The sequence below is a fragment of the Hemitrygon akajei genome, chromosome 12 (assembly GCF_048418815.1).
Source record: "Hemitrygon akajei chromosome 12, sHemAka1.3, whole genome shotgun sequence".
Lineage (NCBI taxonomy): Eukaryota > Metazoa > Chordata > Chondrichthyes > Myliobatiformes > Dasyatidae > Hemitrygon > Hemitrygon akajei.
In genome coordinates, this window is record NC_133135.1 from 77,630,491 (window position 1) to 77,642,722 (window position 12,232).

Here is a 12,232-nt window from a genome sequence, read left to right on the forward strand (position 1 = left end):
ATAGACATGTGAATGTGCAGAAAATAAACAGATATGAGCATTGTATAGGCTGAAGGAGTTAGTTTGTTTAGGCTTTTAAATACTAGTTTAATTAGTTTAGTACAATATCATGGAATGAAGATCCAGTTCCAGATGCTACACTATTTCGTGCTCAATGATAATAGACTTCAGCATTTTGCTTGTTATGGCAAGGCTTTTTTTACATTGGAAATTGCAGCACCCTTCACATTCTTGAAATATCTTAACTATAGATGTGTCCTAACTTTTCATAACAATAGCCCTGAGAGATTACTGACGTTGTATTTGTCAGGCAACACCAGTCTAAAACATCAAGAACTTCCTCATTGCATTGACGTGTGCACAGGAATGTTGTTACACTTGGCTTCAAAGGCTCTGCCTCAGAATGATGACACAAAGACAAACACACAGAAAACCTCAGTGGGTGGGGAAAAAAAGCACAATATGTAAATTAAACAAAAACCGCAGACGCTGGAAGTCTGAAGTAAAAACAGAAAATGCTGGAAACACTCATCAGGTCAGGTAGCATCTGTGGATTACGAAAGAGAGCTAAAGTTTCAAGTCGCTTTAACCGAAACGTTAACTCTTTCTTTTTCCACAGCTGTCACCTGACTTGCTGAGTGTTTTCAGCTTTTCCTGTTTTAACTATTGATCATGATAATTCGCATCAAAATTTGTTCTGATGAATGAAATATGGTGCATTAGAGAAGTTTTACACTAGTCATCAACATTAGTCATTGTTTTTGAGGATTCGCCCAGTTTTTCATTCTTTCAAAGAGTTTTTGATTATTACTTTTTGGAGCATTGTACTAGATGTTTGGTGAATGAGCCTCTTGATTTAGCATTCAATATAAAATGAGACTTTCTCAGCATCTTGCATCTAGAAGATAAAGGGAGGTTTTATAGGCAGGAAAATCTATTTCTGTCCTTTAAAAGGCTAAAAGCATTGCCCCAGACTTCAAAGTTCAAAGTAAATTTACTGTCAAAATATACACTGTTTATGTCACCATATTCAACCCTGAGACGCATTGTCTTGTGGATATACTCAATAAATGCATAGAATGATAACCATAACAGAATCAGTGAAAGACCGTACCAACTTGGCCATTCAAATAGTGTGCAAAAGACTACAAATTGTGCAAATACAAAAAGAAATAAATAATAATAAATTAATATTGAAAACATGAGATGAAGAGTCCTTAAAAGTGAGTCCACAGATTTTGGGAACATTTCAATGATGGAGCAAGTGAAGTTGAGTGAAGTTATCCCCTTTGATGATGGAGGGGCAATAACTGTTATCTGATTTGTGGCCATGTAGAACAAGGATTCCCACCCTGAGTTCCACACACCCTGTTAATGGTAGGAGTCCATGGCACAAAAAAGGGCTGGGAACCCCAGATGTAGAAGAGTCGACCTATTGCCCACTGGGTTAATGGTGGAGAAACAAATTTCTAATTCCTGATGGCAGTTTATAAATTTCTCTGCAGGAGTGTCATTAATTGAAGGCAGCACTGGATATGACTTGGTTGGCCCATAGTCAAATCTCTGGCCAACTTCAGGATGCTAATGGCTGATAGACACCCGTGAAAATGGGCTTGGCAGTTTGAGGAACTTCTCAGTTGTGAGAGAATAAAGAATCTAATCTCTCCTGAAAGCAAAAAAGGCATCATGGATAGTGGAGTCCTGCAGTATATCCAACCTACCCACCCCTCTGCTAACCTATTGCATTTACCAAGAAGATATGTTACTTTTCTCTCTCAATCTCTGACATGCATTCAAGCAAGCATGGAAGTAATGAATGCTTAATATAGAATAATACTTGAGGTGAGCCAAGAATCAAGTTCCTGCTACTTGGTTTATCATGTGGGAAATTATTCGGTGCCACTAATCTCTGCTTGCTCTTATGAGGATTTGTAATTCAACCACAGGTATCCAGATGAGAGTGAATCAACTGATACATTCAAAGCCCTGAATAAATCTGGACTTCCTCCTAATCTAAACTTTCCCTCCTAGATCTGATGTGACCATGTAAATTCCTCCTACTACTTTGAGATTTTGCTGACCAACCCAAGGTCCTGTTTGCCCAAAATACATCAAATATGTTTCCCTCCACCTCTTCCCATCCTCGAACTCAAATTCCAAAACAAGGACTCATGGATTTGGTTTGTTCTCTTGTCCTCTGCCACTGCTATCTCATCCTCCATACATGAGCTTCCTAATTTCCAGAGCATTTTCTCAAACACCTCACCCTCAGCCATTTCTGAAGAGTCCTTTTAAATTATTTTCAAATTCCCTAAATTTCCTTCCCATACAGATCTTGACAGATTACCTATCTTTCATGTTATCTGTCTACACACTACTGAGTGCTACTGATGGCTCTGTTAATGACAACAGAAAAAACTCCTCTGTTTGAACATCGTCTCATTTGCTCACTCCCCCTGCAGATAGAAAGAGTAGACAGAACGTGGGATAAAAGCTAGAGGAAATGCATCAATTATTTGCAGCTACCTTCTGCTATTTCAGAAGATGATATAACTATTGTTTTAATCAAGCCTGCAAAAGAATTCATTTTAAAAAATAAATTCACATGAATGTTGTTTGCCGTCTTGTCCTGTTTTAGTCCTTACTATAATCATAGTGTAACAATCCAAGCTGCTCAAAATCACAGGGCTTGGTTCTTTTTATAAACTGACCAATCATTGTTGACTACAGAACAACCTGCAATGAACCCAAACTTAATTAAATGATGCTTCATTGTCAGTCCAGTCTCTGAACTTCTGAAACTGAGGCAATGGCAGTTTAGATAGCAAGAGCTTTTAATGTGTGCATGATTTTCCATGCTGGAAATCTGCTAAGCAAAAGAGTATTGGACCTCAATGTTACAATATTTAACATCCTCTCCTCACAGATAAATATAGCAACATGAAGCTGGAAAGGAAGAAAAAAACTGACAGTTATCTACCCACTTAATCTTGAATGTAAAATTAAATTGTTCATAATCATTTGCTACTTAGGCCTGGTATAAAGCATTCCTAAACCTAACTGCATAATCTTGGAGGGACAGTGGTGGTGATGTGGTTAAATTACTGGAATAGCTCACATCAATTAGTGGTGGAAATTAATTCAGAGTAAATTTAAATGAAATGCAGAACAAATTAGAACACTATGAATACCTCTACAGTACTATAACAGTGTGTATTAGTTCTTAATGGTTATCGGCGGAGGAATTCATCCAGTGTATGCTGCTGCATTCTGATTGAATGTAAACACCAACTAAATCCAAGTGTGTGCAAGGTCCTTACACTCGTCTATTTACAGACGAAGCAGAAATGTTTTCATATGATGATTCATTCATCTGGAGGGGAGCAGTGGACTGTTTGCCATAATAGTGTGGTCCATACATCCTTCTTAAGCTTTAACTTTCATGTACATTTTGAAAATAAGGTATGACACTTCAATTAAGTTCAAAGTAAATATATTATCAAAGTACATATAGTATTTTACCATATACTGTATTACCTTGAGATTCATTTTCTTGTAGGCATTTACAGAAAAAGATAAAGAAATACAATAGAATTTACAAAAACCTATACATAAGCGAAGACTGACAAACAACTAATGTGAAAAAGAAGACAAATTGTGCAAATAAAAGAATACAGAGTACACGAGTTGTAAAGATGCCCTTGAAATTGAGTCTGTAGATGGTAGATTCAGTTCAGAGTTGGGGTGTGTGAAAGTATCCAAGAAAGTTCAGGATCCTGATTGTTGTAGGGTAATAACTGTTCCTGAACCTGGTAGTCTGTTGGACTGAAGGCTTCTGTACTTCCTGCAAAAAGTAAAATGGTCCAGTTCACTAGAATCATACATATATATATATGTAACATTCGCTTTGCCTAACAGCCTAGTTTAGCGGGTGATAACCCCCTTGCCAAGCCAAACTTAATAAATCTTGTTTGGGTGGATGCTGTGCGATGTGTCCCCTGTGCCAAATCAGTACCCTGAAATAACAAATAGTACACAATATGCAGTTAAATGATTAAGATTCATAACTCTTACTTTGACTATATGGTTAGTAGAGAAACAAAATATAAAAGAAAAAGGCGCCAATAATCTTAATAAACAGTCCGTGCACAAGTCGTTGGAGCTCACTCTGCAATATCTTCTATCCACCATTCGATCTCTGTGCATCGTTGACCCCTGGACTCCCGCTCAGAGTCCACCCAGTCGGGTGACCCACTGACTCACTCAAGTCGTGTCTCCTCTCTTCATTCCCCTCGCGCCTTCTGGCAAAAGTCCGCGAAACCAACAGCTTTCAGACTTGCAAAAGAGAATAACATTTCCCCCATTGGCTAGTCACTGGTTATCTCTAGTTATAACGCAAACATTGCTGCTACAGAGAAACCATTACCTCATCAGTTAACATTAAAACATTACATTTTACATCCCACCTCTGTCCAATGGGCTCTGACAGGTTTAAATATTCTCTACCTTCCAGTCCTTCGTTTCCCCTCCCTTTCTTCCCCAAGGGAGGGTAACCACACTGAGCCTGATTCAAGGGGTGTCTTACTTTGGCATAGCCCTTCACGAATCTCCGATAATAACCACAGAACCCCGGGAATGAGCGCAGAGTGCTCATGGTCTGGCACACCTGGCACTTGTCCAGGGGAAATTTTCATCCTTCAGCTCCCGAGCGGCTGAGCACCTATAGTAGCCTCACTTCATGTTCTTCCAAGGTGGATCCAAATACTAGGAGATCATCGAAATACACCAACACCTCAAGCAAATTCTATCCCCCACCATCTTCTCCGTGTCTGCCTCAATCCTCGGGATCTGGTAATATCCACTCCTCAGATCCAGCACACTGAACCACTTCACCCCACTCAGACAGACCAGCGCATCTTCGACCGTCAGGACCATATACTGGTCAGAGACGGTGCGCCTGCTCAGAGTCCTATAGTCCACACACATGCGTACCTTCCGTTCTTCTTCTGGGCCACTACTACTGGGACGCATAGGGGCTTCGGGACTCAGTGATGATCCCGGTTTCCTTCAGCTTACACAAATGCTGCCGCACATCTTCCACATCTGCAGGGGCCAGTCACTGCTACCTCTCTCTAAATGGAGTGTCCTCAGTGGTCAACTTCTCCCCCCTTTTCCAATAGTTTCTCCCCAGAGTGCCTCACGGGGGCATTAGCCATTACCATCACCAGGAACAAATGCGCCAGGGAAGCCCCCCGCTTGGAAGTGACCTCCCTCTCTGTAGTGTTCCTGATGATCACTGCCATCCTGCTCACCTGTACAACCGAGAGCTTCTGCAATTCGGGCCTCACTAGTGCCCCCGCCGGAAATCACAACTTCCCCTCGTGGTCTCCCGGAGCGTCCGCTAGGAGGGCTTCACCCTCAGACACTCTGGGAAATTTGGGGGTTCCCATCACTCTCACTACTTCCCCGGGCTGTACCACCGTTGGCTTTGACTGGGTGAACCACACAGTCCCTCGTTTAAATTCGGTATCTAGCCCAATGCTGCCACACACTTCCTAAAAAGCAGCTCGAAACACTGGGTGCACGGACAATGTCCCCAAACAGCTCTCACTCACCTTCTCCTTGCAGGCCCCCACGAGCCTTCTCACAAGCTGGGTGTTGGTCCCCTCCAGAATCGAAACACCGCCCGTCTCAACAGGGTCCAGACAAATCAGCACTAATGATTCCAGAACCTCAGACACCCACACATCGGCCTCCGAGAACTCCAGTTTCACTGACCAATAACCAATGTAGGGATAATCACCAGCACTGATACCCCAAATCTCCAGTGCACTGAATGGCGTCAAGGGTAAATGCTTCAGATTTTGGTTGTAAAACGAATGGTACAGTAACGTGACCTGCAACCCGGTGTCGAGTATGGCTTTAGTAGAGACTCCCTCTATCCGTAGTGACACATTGGAGTGTGGTCCCACTAAGCCTTCAGGAACAGGGTCCTTTTCTTTCGGGAGTTCCTTGGTACTTTGCTGGGAATGTGTTCCCCCAGAGACACCAGGCCGTTCCCTCACTGGGTCTCCTCTAAGTTTCCCAACACCTCTCCCTGTTAAGATACCCATGGATTCACTCTCCAAGAGGCTTCCTGCCACTCGCAATCCCGTCAGAAGTGTCCCTCTTCCCCACAGTTATAGCACACGCTACCGGCCCCTCTTCTCACAGAACCCAGCCGCCCACAGTCCTCTGCGTACTCCGAGCCCTTGGGGGGGGGGCTTCTTTACCAGTCCTATCATACGGAGGGTCCACACCCACTGTTAAAACCCGGGACATCTCAGTTCTCAGCTCTGAAAGTAAGTATGCAGGTACAGCAGGCAGTGAAGAAAGCGTATGGCATGTTGGCCTTCATAACAAGGGGAGTTGAGTATAGGAGCAAAGAGGTCCTTCTGCAGTTGTACAGGGCCCTGATGAGACCACACCTGGAGTATTGTGTGCAGTTTTGGTCTCCACATTTGAGGAAGGACATTCTTGCTATTGAGGGAATGCACCGTAGGTTTACAAAGTTAATTCCTTGGATGGCGTGACTGTCATATGTTGAAAGATTGGAACAACTGGGCTTGTATACACTGGAATTTAGAAGGATGAGAGAGGATCTGATTGAAACATATAAGATTATTAAGGGATTGGACATGCTAGAGGCAGGAAACATGTTCCCGATATTGGGGGAGTCCAGAACCAGAGGCCACAATTTAAGAATAAGGGGTGGGCCATTTAGAATGGAGTTGAGGAAAAACTTTTTCACCCAGAGAGTGGTGGATATGCTCTGCCTCAGAAGGCAGTGGAGGCCAATTCTCTGGATGCTTTCAAGAGAGAGTTAGATAGAGCTCTTAAAGATAGTGGAGTCAAGGGATATGGGGAGAGGGCCGGAACGGGGTACTGATTGTGGATGATCAGCCATGATCATAGTGAATGGTGCTGCTGGCTCAAAGGGCCGAATGGCCTACTCCTGCACCTATTGTCTATTGTCTCTGCCACTTCGCCAGACCTCAATTCCTGCAGCTGCCTGTCAGGCAATGGCCCCGCCTCCCCTGGGGCACCGAAAGACTCTGGCAGTCCCATCGCCATTACGTCAGTGTTACTCTGAACTAGAACAAGGTCTGAGCCTGCTATTTTATCAAACATTCGCACTACGATTTCAACTTTGCCACCTGCTTTAACCATATTCAAAAATCGAATTAACAATTCATCCGGGGCACGAATATCCACCCCATTCAGCATGTATGCATTACCAACCACAATCCCACAGAGGCACACCAGCACTGATTTAAACAGGGCAATCACACAGTATCTAACATAATCAATCCCAGATGAGCCCCCACATTGTAACACTCACTTTGCCTAGCATCCTAGTCTAGGGGGTTATAACCCCCTTGCCCACCCAAACTTAATAAATCTCGTTTGGGTGGATGCTGCGCGATGTGTCCACTGTGCCAAATCAGTACCCTGAAATAACAAACAGTACACAATATGCAGTTAAATAACTCTTACTTTGACTATATGGTTAGTAGAGAAACAAAACATAAAAGAAAAAGGCACCAATAATCTTATTAAACAGTCCATGCACAAATCGTTGGAGCTCACTCAGCGAAATCTTCTATCCACCATTTGATCTCCTCTGTGCATCGCCGACCCCCGGACTCACGCCCGGCCCACTGACTCACTCAATTCACGTCTCCTCTCTTCATTCCCCTCATGCCTTCTGGCAAAACCCGCGAAACCAACAGCTTTCAGACCCACAAGAAAGAATAACATTTCCCCCATTGGCTAGTCACCTGTTATCTCTAGTTATAACCCAAACGTTGCTGCTACAGAGAAACCATTTCCTCATCTGTTAACATTACAGAGAAGTCCTTACATAGATATGTCCCTCATCCTCTCTGCCCTTCAGAGGCTATCTCTTTCCTCTTTCCTGTCACTAGAGGCCCTCCTTCCAGGAACAGACCTATCACGTCTCTACCTTTCTCCAGGGCTCATCGATGCTCTGTTTGATCTCTGCCCTGTTTACTTTGATACTCCAAAGCCTTCCTATCTTGAGACATTAGGAAGAGCAGAAACTTGCACTGGAAGGAGCTAAGCTTCTTCCTAATCTCCATTCTACCCTTTCCCACGTCCGCTGACTTTTAACATGAATATGTAGTATTGTGAAATCTACTGAGGTGCAGTGGGAAAACTTGTCTTACTCACCGTCCATGCACATCAATTCATTATAACAGTGCATTGAAGTAAAATAATAACAGAATGTGGAATAAAATATTGCAGTTACAGAGAAAGTGCTGTGTGATATTTCTGTTAAGTATAAACTTTTATTTTGCATTGGGCAGATGGGGCTCATCAGTCGTGGTTGGCAGCACATCTTGGAGAAGGAAAAATCTGATTTCAAACCTCCTCTGCCTTGCAGCTATACCCACTCATGGGGAAGGCTTTAGGAGTAAATCCTGAGGAAAAACTTGGAGCTGGAGTCTCTAAGGAAGTTTTACAGTGAATTCAGTGCTGACTGGCAACTCCAGCGATGTCACTGGTGCCAAATTGTATCAGTCTCTGCCATTCCTTTGGCTTCATCAGCTGTGGGGAGACGGAGAGCCTGCTACATGGGCAACAGCTTGCTCACCATATCATATTATACTGGTTTGCGTATCAACTGAACATAAACAACTAGGATGCAACATCCATGGTCGACCTGGCCAATGGAAGGCCTCTCATTTTGAAATTTCCTCCAGTCCTATCCTTTTATGGCCATACTTATCCTCTGGATCAGCAACTGCAGCAACATTTCCAACAGCCTTTGTAAAGATGACCATTAATAATACAACTATTGAGGGCCAATCATTAAAGACTTCACAACTGAGCATAATCTTAGCATTACTGGAAAGCCAGTAGAAGCTATTCAACATGACTACCCTAATAACCCCTCAGACACTGGGGATTACTAAGAATAGTTCCAGTGATAGCATTCGAGTCCCACCCTTGCTGGTATCTTCAAACCTTCATCTTATGTGAAAAGATCTGTGAATCTATTTGTGTGCTCTGGATTAGATCTTATCTGCTGGTGAGATTTTCTTGTCTGATATCATACCAGACAAATCATTCCCTTCCTTCACGGAAAAAAATTGATTTCAGTTGGTAGGGAAAGTGAAAATACTGTCCCAAAACTACATTGCCTTTACCACCCTAATGTACAGCTCACTCCAATTTCCATTCAAATTTCAAATATACAATCTAATTAATATCATTATAATTTTACAGTAAAAGTGTCTGGCTATTGAAGAGCACAAAATGCCATATTATGCAACAGAATTTCTTCCTACAATTATTCATGTGGGAAGGACTACTGAGGTGCTCTGTGTTAGTGACATGAATAACAGAGGATCATAAGATGCGGGAATAGAATTAGAGCATTAGGCCTATCGAGTCTGGTCCACTAGACCATGGCTGATTTAGTATTCCCTCTCAATCCCATTCCCCTGCCTTTGCCCCATAACCTTTGACACCATTTCTAATCAAGAACCTATTAACCTCTGCCTTAAATATACCCAATGAATTGGCTTCCTCAGCTGTCTGTGACAATGAATTCTACAGAGTTAACAACCTCTGGCTAGTGAAATTTCTCCTCATCCTCTATAAAGGATATTGGTTCTGAATGTTTGTTGTAGCAAGTCAATAACCCAAAGAAAGTATTGCATGATTTGATTGGCCTTTGTGTTTTGGGCACTCATATGACACAGAGGTCAGAATATTTATTTGTAAACTGTATCTTTTGTTCTTTTGGGACCCTGGAGGCTTGAATTTTAAAATGGGAACTTCTGCTGATTGTGAATAAAAAGGCTCTTTGAAAGGCAGTTAGTTCCAGTCCCCTTGCTCCTGAATACTTCTCTCACCATTTGCCTTTCACCTGAGAATAATCCCAGACACTCCAATGAAATCAAATAATGTTTTTTTTCAGTGTCTCTGTAAGTCAAACATAGGGAACACAATTCAAGGAAAATCATATAATCTCCTGTTCTTTATAAATTCTCTTTAATATAAATCATGATTATCGCATTCAGCTGGATTGGCACAATACTCTTTCAATGCTGGATCCTGGTTTGAATTCAGCCTGTTCAAGCAAAAAAAAAACACCTTCTCTGCCAGCTGGTCTGGTCTACTCCCATCAGTGGAAAACACTATGCCACTCTATTCGTAATCATCGATGAATACAAACACGGCAGGTAATTACTGCTTCAGATGGTTGGCCAAAGGGTGCTGACTAAACAATAAAGCTAAATTCCCTCAGCTAAATTCTCAAAGGGAAAGCAGATATAAAAGAAAGAAATACATACTTATTTCATGGCTTCCATTAATTAGGTCTTAGTATTCTAATTTATAGTGCTAGACTTAATGCCATGGCTTTGGCTCAGGCTTTAATTGAAGGCTGCAGTTACAGCTGGTATCCTGGGCTGAGACCAGTGCCATACTGTTTCCTTCAGTTAAGATGTTAAATTGAGGCCACATCTTCCCTCTTGGATGGATGTAAAAGATCAGCTGAAACTCACAGTATCCTGGCCATTACAACTAACTCACAGGAAGTGATGTTCTAATCAAATGTCTCATTGTTGTGTGTTGAGCCTTGCTGTGCTCATTTTCCTCAATCTTTCGTTTCTTTAATTGTTCCAGTCTTGTTTAATTCTTCAATACTTCATTTTCATTGATACCTGGTTTCCTGAAAATAAAGCATCAAGTCTCTCTCTTTTCCTTTTTTTTTGGTCTCTTTTCCCACTACTCCCTCCTCACAAACACTCTTGCACCCCTTTGCATGAGGCCTCTCACTTCCTTCCCCCTTCCCCAGTTCTCTCCCCCACCCTCTGGCTCTCCCCAGTCCTATTTGGCTCTCACCCCTCCTCTCCCATTCCCCTGCCCTCCTCTTTCTCGGTCCAGAATTAGAAAGAATTTTGTACCAAGATAACTTGTAGAGGCAGTGCAGATTCCAGGTACCAATCACAAAGATCTGGGAGGGGATTGCAGGGCAGAGGTGGTCTACAGTTGTGGAGTCAGGAGGACAACCTTGATTCTTTGGACTCTGCATTATACCAAAAATAATTTTATTAGCCTCTCCCCCAACCCAAATCATCTGTTTCTAGAAGTTACATTGCTCTATTTGTACTCTGGAGAATACTATATGAGACTTATTGGAGTAAGAAAATACTTCAAAGAGTCTTTAACCTTTTCACATGTGCAGAAAGAGAACCAGAATGTGCTGGAAACACTCATCAAGTCTGTGGAAAGAGGAAAAGAGTTAACATGTCAAGTTGTCAGAACTTGAAAAGAGGAATAACAAGTTAGTTGCATGTTGCAGAGAAGATGGCAGCTGTGAGATGGCTGGTTTTGTTTTCTCTTTTTATTTCTCTGTGTTGAGCTATTTTCTTTTATGTCACAATTAGGCTGTGGCCCTATTTATTGACTAGAAGAGGTAGGGGCGTGTCTTCTTGAACTGCCAAAAATTGCATGATGCTACAAATGGAGGGCCTTTGATTCGACTTATCCATAATTTAATTTCCTGATACATGACATTTTGCATTTATTTGGCAACAGATTATATTGCATGCGAAATTTGAAGCAGCTTCTGTTCAAGAGTTGACTCTAAATCTTGAGACTTTTCCAGCTTCTGTTGCCTGGCAACAATGGCAGGACATAATTCCACAATTCCAGAAGAGACAATTCAGGGCAATTAATGTCACAATTGCAATGTGGCACTTTCAACGGTATTCCCACAATTTTCCAAGCCTCTGCCTCCACTCACTGGGTGGTTACTGCGTGCCCAAGCTGTTCACCAAACACTGCAGCAATAAATGTGCCAGCTCGCAGTACCCCATTGCCACCTGATCACAAGTCGGAGTAAAACGATTAATTATGTCATTAGAACCAAAGTCATACAGCCCCTTCAGCCCACAGACTCAACCTCGACCATCAAGCACCCTTTACACTCGTCAACACTAATCCTGTTTTATTCTTCTTACATTCCCCTCCGCTCCTCCCAGGATCTGCCAGTCACCAGCACATTAGGGACAATTTACTGTGGCTAATTAACCTTGTAACTCACACATCTTGCAGATGCGGGAGGAATTCGAAGCTCTGCGGTTCGTGAGTTGGCACAGTCTAAATCTTGGATCCTTTCCTGTTTCAGTTCCCTGGCAATAGTGACAGAACATAA